This window comes from Ceratotherium simum, chromosome 3 (genome assembly GCF_057802395.1).
Source record: "Ceratotherium simum simum isolate JZ-2026a chromosome 3, ASM5780239v1, whole genome shotgun sequence".
NCBI lineage: Eukaryota > Metazoa > Chordata > Mammalia > Perissodactyla > Rhinocerotidae > Ceratotherium > Ceratotherium simum.
In genome coordinates, this window is record NC_141902.1 from 34,181,671 (window position 1) to 34,190,252 (window position 8,582).

At 36.4% G+C, this 8,582-nt stretch overlaps 1 pseudogene; it reads right to left on the minus strand.

Moving 5' to 3' along the window:
• Positions 1 to 8,218: 8,218 nt before the first annotated feature.
• On the minus strand, positions 8,219 to 8,317 carry LOC147917521 (U6 spliceosomal RNA; annotated as a pseudogene).
• Between the last annotated feature and the right edge of the window lie 265 nt (positions 8,318 to 8,582).

The window sequence follows — 8,582 nt, forward strand, 5'->3', positions numbered from 1 at the left end:
AACTCTGTGCCTCCAATGACGATTCATGAGAGCAGCTCTGGGTGTTATGTATCGGACATTTTACACTGGAAAAATAAGACAAAATCTCCATACCTTCTAAGGTTAGCCATTAGTATCAAGATGAATTGAGGCTTTTTACAGCTCAAAAATTATGACTTTGAAGGTTTACAGTTAAAAGTAAAGTGTAAGAGACATCAAAGAGCAGAAAAACGAAGAAGTAATTAAGCCACTGGCCTGAATTTCCTCTTAGTATTTCTTATGAGGATAAAGAGAGTAGAGAAAAACCAGGAAGGATAATCTGTAACTGCAGCCCCTTGATAGATTTACTGGTGGTTTGGAGAAAGAGTGAGCCAGGAAAAAAGGAAGAAATGGCATGTCTCAATAGAAGAGGTGGTGAACCTCAGCTAAATGTTGCTGTAATTGTTTCTTATTGAAAAGGTAAATCAGATGGGCTTACTGAAGTAAGCAATAAATACCCTCAAATGCACAAACATCATGGAATTACGAATAAAAATCTGAGTAGGAGTGTCTATTTTTATTGCAATATCTCTATGGGAGAATGCCAGAGATACAGTGAAACTGGTCGGACACCATAAGCCTCTTAAAATGATCGCTTAGGGTTTGCTGCACATATACACTGTGGAAATAAAATGCTTCTTGGATTTTATTGGTTCAATCTATCCAGGATCATAAGTATGTAATCAGGAATGTTTCAGGATATTACATTTTAAAATAGCATTCTTATTTTATTTGCCTAATCTCTCATTGCCCTCCAAATCAGGTTTTTGTGCACTTGACTCGGGCAATAAATAACTTCATGTTTTCTTCTTGGATTCTGTAAACAATTTAACAAAGGAAACAGTTTGGCACCATCAAATAAATATTAACTAAAGATTTCAAAGGAAGGAGTTTTGTCCAACGCTGTACAGATTCTCTGACGCAACTTCCCTGGAGGCCACATATATTCAAAAAGCAAGAGCATATCCAGTATCAAAATAAGTGGTATTAGAGCAGATTGCTAAGGCAATTATCAAGATGACTCAGGGATAAATCCTACTTTCACCCAAGCCTCAACATTATGCTCAGATGTAAAGACATTCTTAACCTAAATCAGGTGAAACATCGTCCCTACTCTCCATTTTACCCCAAGCACAAGAAACCTGGTAAGAAATGGATTATAAAAGTGTATGTGTATATTTGATATCTTATGATGTAAAGAGCATTGCTTGAAGTTGATTACAGGGTCCAGTTAAAGAGAAAAAATTGTCACAATTCCCCAGTGTTTACTTATGTTGTATTTTATGATAATTACTTATATTTTCCTCGTGCAAAAAATTCCACTTACTGAACAACAGTTTTGGGGGGGTTTTCTCTATGCCAGGGACTGAGATCTAGATATTAGGTATACCAAAAAAAAAAAAAAGATAAAATTCAGTTTCTCACCTTGACAAATATATCAGTCAGGAATTGCATTCAGCTACTAATAACAGATGTGTATCTAAGATGGGTGAGTAGCCCAGGGATGGTATGGTGGCTTCTGAAGTCACCAGGGACTCGGACTTCTTGGACCTTTTTCCTTCACTATCCTTAATTCTCAAGGTCACAATCTGGCTGCCGGAGCTCTAGCAAGAAGATATTGGCAACAAGACTACACCCCCTTCCCACTTAAGGAACTTTCCTCTCTGCCCCCTACAACACCTACAACTTATATCTCATCGGAGAGAACTTAGAAACACAGCCACATCCATCTGCAAGGAAACTTGAGAATCTTTTTACTAAAAAGAGGAAGATGGATATTGAGTAAACAATGAAAATCTCTGCCGTCATTAACAAAAAACATAACAATACAGTGTGATGAGTATGTTAGTAATGGCTTTTCAGTGTAAGATTTTATGAGTGGTTGGCTGAGTGCAGAAATCCTAGGTGAAATTATTAACATATATCTGAAGTAATCAAGGATCCAGTTACATTCTGGGGAAAGGGAAGAATGTTAGTGTGGTTGAAGAGTAGAATGCTTGGGGAAAGTGGTAGGTGAGGGTAAGGATGGGCATCCTTTTATAGACAGTATAGCATACAGGCTAAATCTCAGATTCTGATGTCAAATTGCCTGGAGGACCTTGAGAAAATTAGTTAACTACTTTGTGTCTCATATGTGAAATGGGAATAATAACCGTACCTACCTCATTGGGTTTTATGTGTATTAACTGAGATAAAACAGGTGAAACTCTTAGAAAACATACTAAAATATAATAACTGTTCAATAAATAGCATCTATTGCTGGTAGACTGCGAATGGTCTTGTATGTCTTTGCATAAGGAACAACAACTTCATTAACTAGGGCTTTTGAAACACCAAGGGGCCTGGCATAATAAGATTTGTTTTTGAGGAAGATAACATTATCTGGTGTGGTAAAATTTAAGCTGTTGTCAAGGAGGTTAAAAGGACATTTCAACCGAGATGATGAGATTCTCAACTAAGTCAAGGAGATTGGCTACATTTTAGACTCTTGATAATATTGCCAAATTGCTTGTTGGAATGCTAGCAATTTCAACTACCACCAAGACATGAACGACACCTCACAAAAACTTAACAAGCATGTTCATCTTTTTCTTACATTTTTGCCAATTTATTAAGTGAAATCATGTGTTTTATTACTTCTTTAACTTGAAAAATTTTTAAGGTTGAATATTTTTCATAAATTTGTTAACTTTGTATTTCCTTTGTGTGTTTATCTGTTTATATCCTTTTCCACTTATATATTGAAAACAATGCTTCTCCTACTCTTTCTGTGAGTTCTTCATATATAAATATTTTTAACTATTTGCATGCCCCATTAGTTTCCAAGATTAAAGGCTGCATGGGGGAAGGGTCAAAAGAGGACCTTCCTGATTTAATTATTGATAGACCAAAAAAGAGGCAGGAGATAGGAGAGATTCTGAGGGAATGGTGTTGTGGAAAAAGCCACATAAACCCTCCTCCCAAAAGTCAATGACATTTCTAAATTCTACAAAGTTCCAAAACATTATGAAGAGTGTACTTCCTATGTAGAGAATATGAACACTCACTGAGTCCTGCTTTGAGGTCACAGGTGAGTAAAATCAGAATTGCTCAAGGGGAAAACCAACCATAGGTTACCCTCGTTAAAGTTATTCTTGTGCATTTTATATAACTGGTGTCATTATGAATAGAAATATTTTCCTTTATGGTTTCTAAGTAGTTGTTTACAGCATATAGAAAAGCATTATTACATAATTTTAATGGATTTTTAGAAATCTTGAGTTTTTCAGTTAATTGTCTTGAGTGCTAATGATAATTTCAGTGATTATAATTCTTGATTATGCTAAATCAATGAGAAGAGTATTGTTTAGACATATAAAGATCAAGGAAAGAACAGTATTTTATCAAGAAATTCCTAAATCATTATAGCAGACTTTTAATACTTTTCTTCTTGAAATATTAATGTCTTATGTCAACTGAGTGTTAAAATGAGGCCTCTAAAGAGCTGTGATTATTACTCTGAATGGTCACATATCTTCATAATATTTCGTCACAAACAAATTGTATTAAATCTATTAAGTATACAAAATACATGCCTGATTGAAAAACTTGCTGGGTGAGGCTATGATAAGACACCAAAAACAGGAATTAAAAGGAAAACTACTTTCCGTATTCACAATGCTTCTGACACCAAGTGTATGAGGTTTTCTTTCCCATCTCATTAAAGAGTTCTGACACTACACAGAGTTAGTGCAGACTCCACAGGTTAAGGGTTCAGTTCCACAAGATTGCCCCCCATTTCAGATGACGATCATGAGTCCTAGATTATCACATGTACTTCTGACTCTCCACCTGTAAATTGGGGGTTCCCCAACCCCCTTCTTGGGTTTATAACTTGCTAGAATGGTTCACAGAACTCAAGAAAACATTTTACTTACTATTACTCATTTATTATAAAGAATATAATTCAGGAACAGCCAAATGGAAGAGATGCATAGGGCAAAGAATGTGGGAAGGGCATTGAGCTTCCATGCCCTCTCTGAGTGTGCCACCCTCCCAGCACCTCAGATGTGTTCACCAACCCAGAAACTCTCCAAATCTCTTCAGTTAGGGCTTTTATGGAGGCTTCATTACATAGGCATGATTGATTAAATCATGACCGATGGGAACTAACTCAACATCCAGCTCCTCTCCCTAGAGGGGGAGTAGAGGTGGGGAGTGGGAGGCTAAAGGTTCCAACCCTCTAATCACATGGTTGGTTCCCCTGGCAACCAGTCCCTCATCCTTCTAGGATTTCTAAAAGTAACCTCATTAACATAAACTCAGACTTCCAGAAGAAAACATAGGCAGTACGCTCTTGGACAATGGTCTTAGCAGCATCTTTTTGAATACCATGTCTTACCAGGCAAGGGGAACAAAAGAAAAAACAAATGGGACTACATCAAACTAAAAAGCTTCTGCACAGCAAAGGAAACCACTAACAAAATGAAAAGACATCATAACAGTTGGGAGAAGATATTTGCAAGCCATATATCTGATAAGGGGTTAATCTCCAACATATATAAAGAACTTATACATCTCAACAACAACAACAAAACAACCCAATTAAAAAATGGGCAAAAGATCTGAACAGACACTTTTCCAAAGAAGATAAACAGATGGCCAACAGGCACATGAAAAGACGTTCAATATCACTAATTATTAGGGAAATGTAAATCAAAGCCACAATGAGATATCACCTCATGCCCATCAGAATAGCTATAATAAACAACACAGGAAAGAACAAGTGTTGGAGAGGATGTGGAGAGCAGAGAACTCTCATACACTGCTGGTGGGAGTGTAAACTGGTGCAGCCACTGTGGAAAACAGTATGGAGATTCCTCAAAAAATCAAGGATAGAACTACCATATGATCCAGCTATTCCACTGCTGGGTATTTATCCAAAGAACATGAAAAATGTCTTTATGAATACGTAAAGATATATGCATGGCTATGTTCATTGCACCATTATTCACAATAGCCAAGACAGGGAAACAACTGAAGTGCCCATCAATGGATGACTGGATAAAGAAGATGTGGTATATATACACAATGGAATACTACTCAGATATAAAAATGATGAAATCTTGCCATGTGCAACAACATGGATGGACCTTTAGGGTATTATGCTACGCAAAATAAGTCAGACAGTGAAAGTCAAATACCACATGACTCCACTCATAAGTAGAAGATAAAAACAACAACAAGGGCCAGCCCTGGTGGCCTAGTGGTTAATTTTGGCACGCTCTGCTTTGGTGGCCTGGGTTTTGGTTCCTGGGTGTGGACCGATCCCAGTCGTCTGTCACTGGCCATGCTGTGGTGGTGGTGCACATACAAAAAGAGGAAGATTGGCAACAGATGTTAACTCAGGGCGAATCTTCCTCAGCAAAACAACAACAACAACAACAAACAAACACATAGATACAGAGATTAGATAGGTGGTTACCAGAATGGAAGGGGGGAGGGAGGAGGGCGAAAGGGGTGACAGGGAAATGTTTATGATGCTGGATGGTAATTAGTCTTTAGGTGGTGAACATGATGTAGTCTACACAGAAATCAAAATATAATGATGTGCACCTGAAATTTATATAATGTTATAAACCAATGTTACCTCAATTTGAAAAATTTTTTAATTTAAAAATAAAAAAAATAAAGGGACATTAGGAGCTAAAAAAAAAAACATAAACTCAGGTATGGTTGAAAGGTGCTTGTTATCAGTAAAAAAAGAGGCTCCTTTCACCTTTTTTTTTAAAGATTTATTTATTTATTTATTTTCCCCCCAAAGCCCCAGTAGATATTTGTATGTCATAGCTGCACATCCTTCTAGTTGCTGTATGTGGGACGCAGCCTCAGCATGGCCGGAGAAGCGGTGCGTCGGTGCGCGCCCGGGATCCGAACCCGGGCCGCCAGCAGCAGAGCGCATGCACTTAACCGCTAAGGCACAGGGCCAGCCCTCCTTTCACCTTTATGCTCCAGAGCTGCTTCAGGAGCCAGGGACAAACACCAAATATTATAACAAAAGATGCTCCTTCTGCTCTTATTACATAGGAAATTACAAGGAATTGAGGAGCTCTGGCCAAGACCTGGGCATGAAGACCAAAATATATATTTCTTACTATATTACAATATCACAGGAATACAACTTAAAGATAATAAGCTGAACCTTAAGCAATATGCATTGTTCTGGTCCAATTGAATTTCTACCTCGAGAAACATAGGGGCATGAAAAATGAAAAACAGTAAAATTTAACAGAAATATGATTTGGCCAAAATAGACAAGAATACATAGACTCTGACATACTGTGATGAAAAATACTTAATCATTGGAAAAAACTATCCATATTTATTTTTTTACTTAAACGGACTTATCTCATATATATAGCTAAGGAAAAAACCCTAGTAACTAAGCAATATGTGTAATTCCAACCACATGTTTATATGTTAACAGAGATTATTTCTAGGTTAGAGATTCACAGATAATGGCTTTCTTTTTGTTCATTTAGATTTTCCGAATTTTTCACAATAAATATCTATAACTTTCACATCAGAAAAAATAATAAGTTAAAAGAAAACCTACCACAGTGCCCCTTTTCAGTTTCTATAATTCCGTATTACTGAAAGAATTTTGGGTAGATTTAAGGGTAAGTTAGACCATCTAGGTGAGAATTTCTTGTCAGAGGAGCACTAGACATTTTGATAAAACATGAACGTCATTATTACAATTGCATAAATATTAAAAAATCAGCCAAAAATCTTGAGAAAAATGGGATTCCTCATGAGAGAAACATGTTCTTTATTGTCCTGGCTCCGACAAAATGTTCTCCAGAATTACTTTTTTTGCAGTTTTCTGGACGATTTATTGCCAATTCAAGATGGGACCAGAAAGAATGGGAGTAAATGAAGAAAATAATAGAAATTGTGTGTGTGTGTGTGTGTGTGTGTGTGTGTGTGTGTGTGTTCAATGTGTGGGCCATCTTTTGCTTCATTTCAAATCTATTTCTTATCTAAAATCAAATTCCTCCTGGGCTTTTCTTTAAATATTTCTCAAATATTCTTTTTCTGTGTTTTTATCTTCATATATAACATAAAGATTTATTTGAATTTCTCCAGAGTTTCAGGAACCTGAGATACAGCTTCTGGAACATTCTTACTATAGTCTTTTTTTTTTCTTTTAAATACAGAACTTCAAGTAATATGGATTAATCAATAAACATAGAATAATCAAGTAAAGGAAGAAATCTCATAATCCCATTACTATTTTGTTTCTCTGTTCCTTTACTTTGGTTATATCCTGAATTCAGACATAGAAAGTCACTGCCTTCTGGCGTCTATTTTAGAATGTTGGTTTGCTCTTGCAGGGAATATTTGTGTGTGCAATTGTGCGAAGTTAATTTCATATACTGTCACTGCATAACCAAAAGTGACTGAGCATTTAAGTCAAATTTTATGGAAAACAAGACCGTAGTGTAATTTGAAAATGAACATTGGTCTTACAGATGTTAAATTAATTTAACAAGGAGGCCATTAGACCAAGATGGTTCTCATACCTTAGCAGCTTGTGTAAGCAAACCAAAACCTAAACCTGAAATGCCTCAAGGTTAAGAACTCAAAGCCTAAGGACAACCAATCAACTGAGCCTAAGGACAGCCAGGTCAGTTTTTCCAAATACGGTAAATGCTTAAGCTATAGCCAATCGAATAATTTCCTCGCTTTGTTTCCACCTCTTCTCTATAAAATTCTTTCCTCTACCTCCCGTCAATGGAGCACTCTTAACCACTTCAGTTTGGTGTTGGCTCATTGGAATTGATTTTTGCTCAAATAAACTCTCAACATTTTTAATATGCCTCAGTTTATCTTTTAATACAGGTAAAAGTCAACTTCAGCCATTCATATTAGCTACAGCGTGAGTTTAATATGCCATTTTTTTAAAGAATGACTACAACCAAATCTTTATTTATATATAAATATGATCCAAATGTGTCCACCATTAGTTTTTCAAAAAGAAACATTCTATAAATAAGCAAACTATATCTGCTCACTGATGTGTGCACGGACTCCCTAGATGTCTTATCGGGCTTAATTACAGACTGCTCACAGTAATACATTTTTAGTATAAAGTGTAGCATGATGGTAAGCCATTTTAGCTTTTGCACATACATGTTGTACTTCCGGCTGAAAATGCAAAAAAATGAAATGCTTAATGAATTTGCATCCTTGCACAAGGGTCATGCTAATCTGTGTATTGGTCCAAATTTAGTATATGTGCTGCCAAAGCAAGCCCAATATAGCACTTTTAATAAAAGTGAATTTTGAAATACTTTAAAACAACACTACATTATTATTTCAAGTGACTCAACAGTCAAAGTTTCCTGACTCTAGAGCACACTTTGAATATTTCCTCTCCTTTCTCTGCATAAACATCCAATTATCTGGAAAATTTTGACTAAATTGCTGAGGAGTATGTTTTTGCCCCTCCACCTACCCCCATAAGCAGTGCATATCAAAGGCCTTTCTGAACGACCAATATGAAGTGACTGTGTTGACAA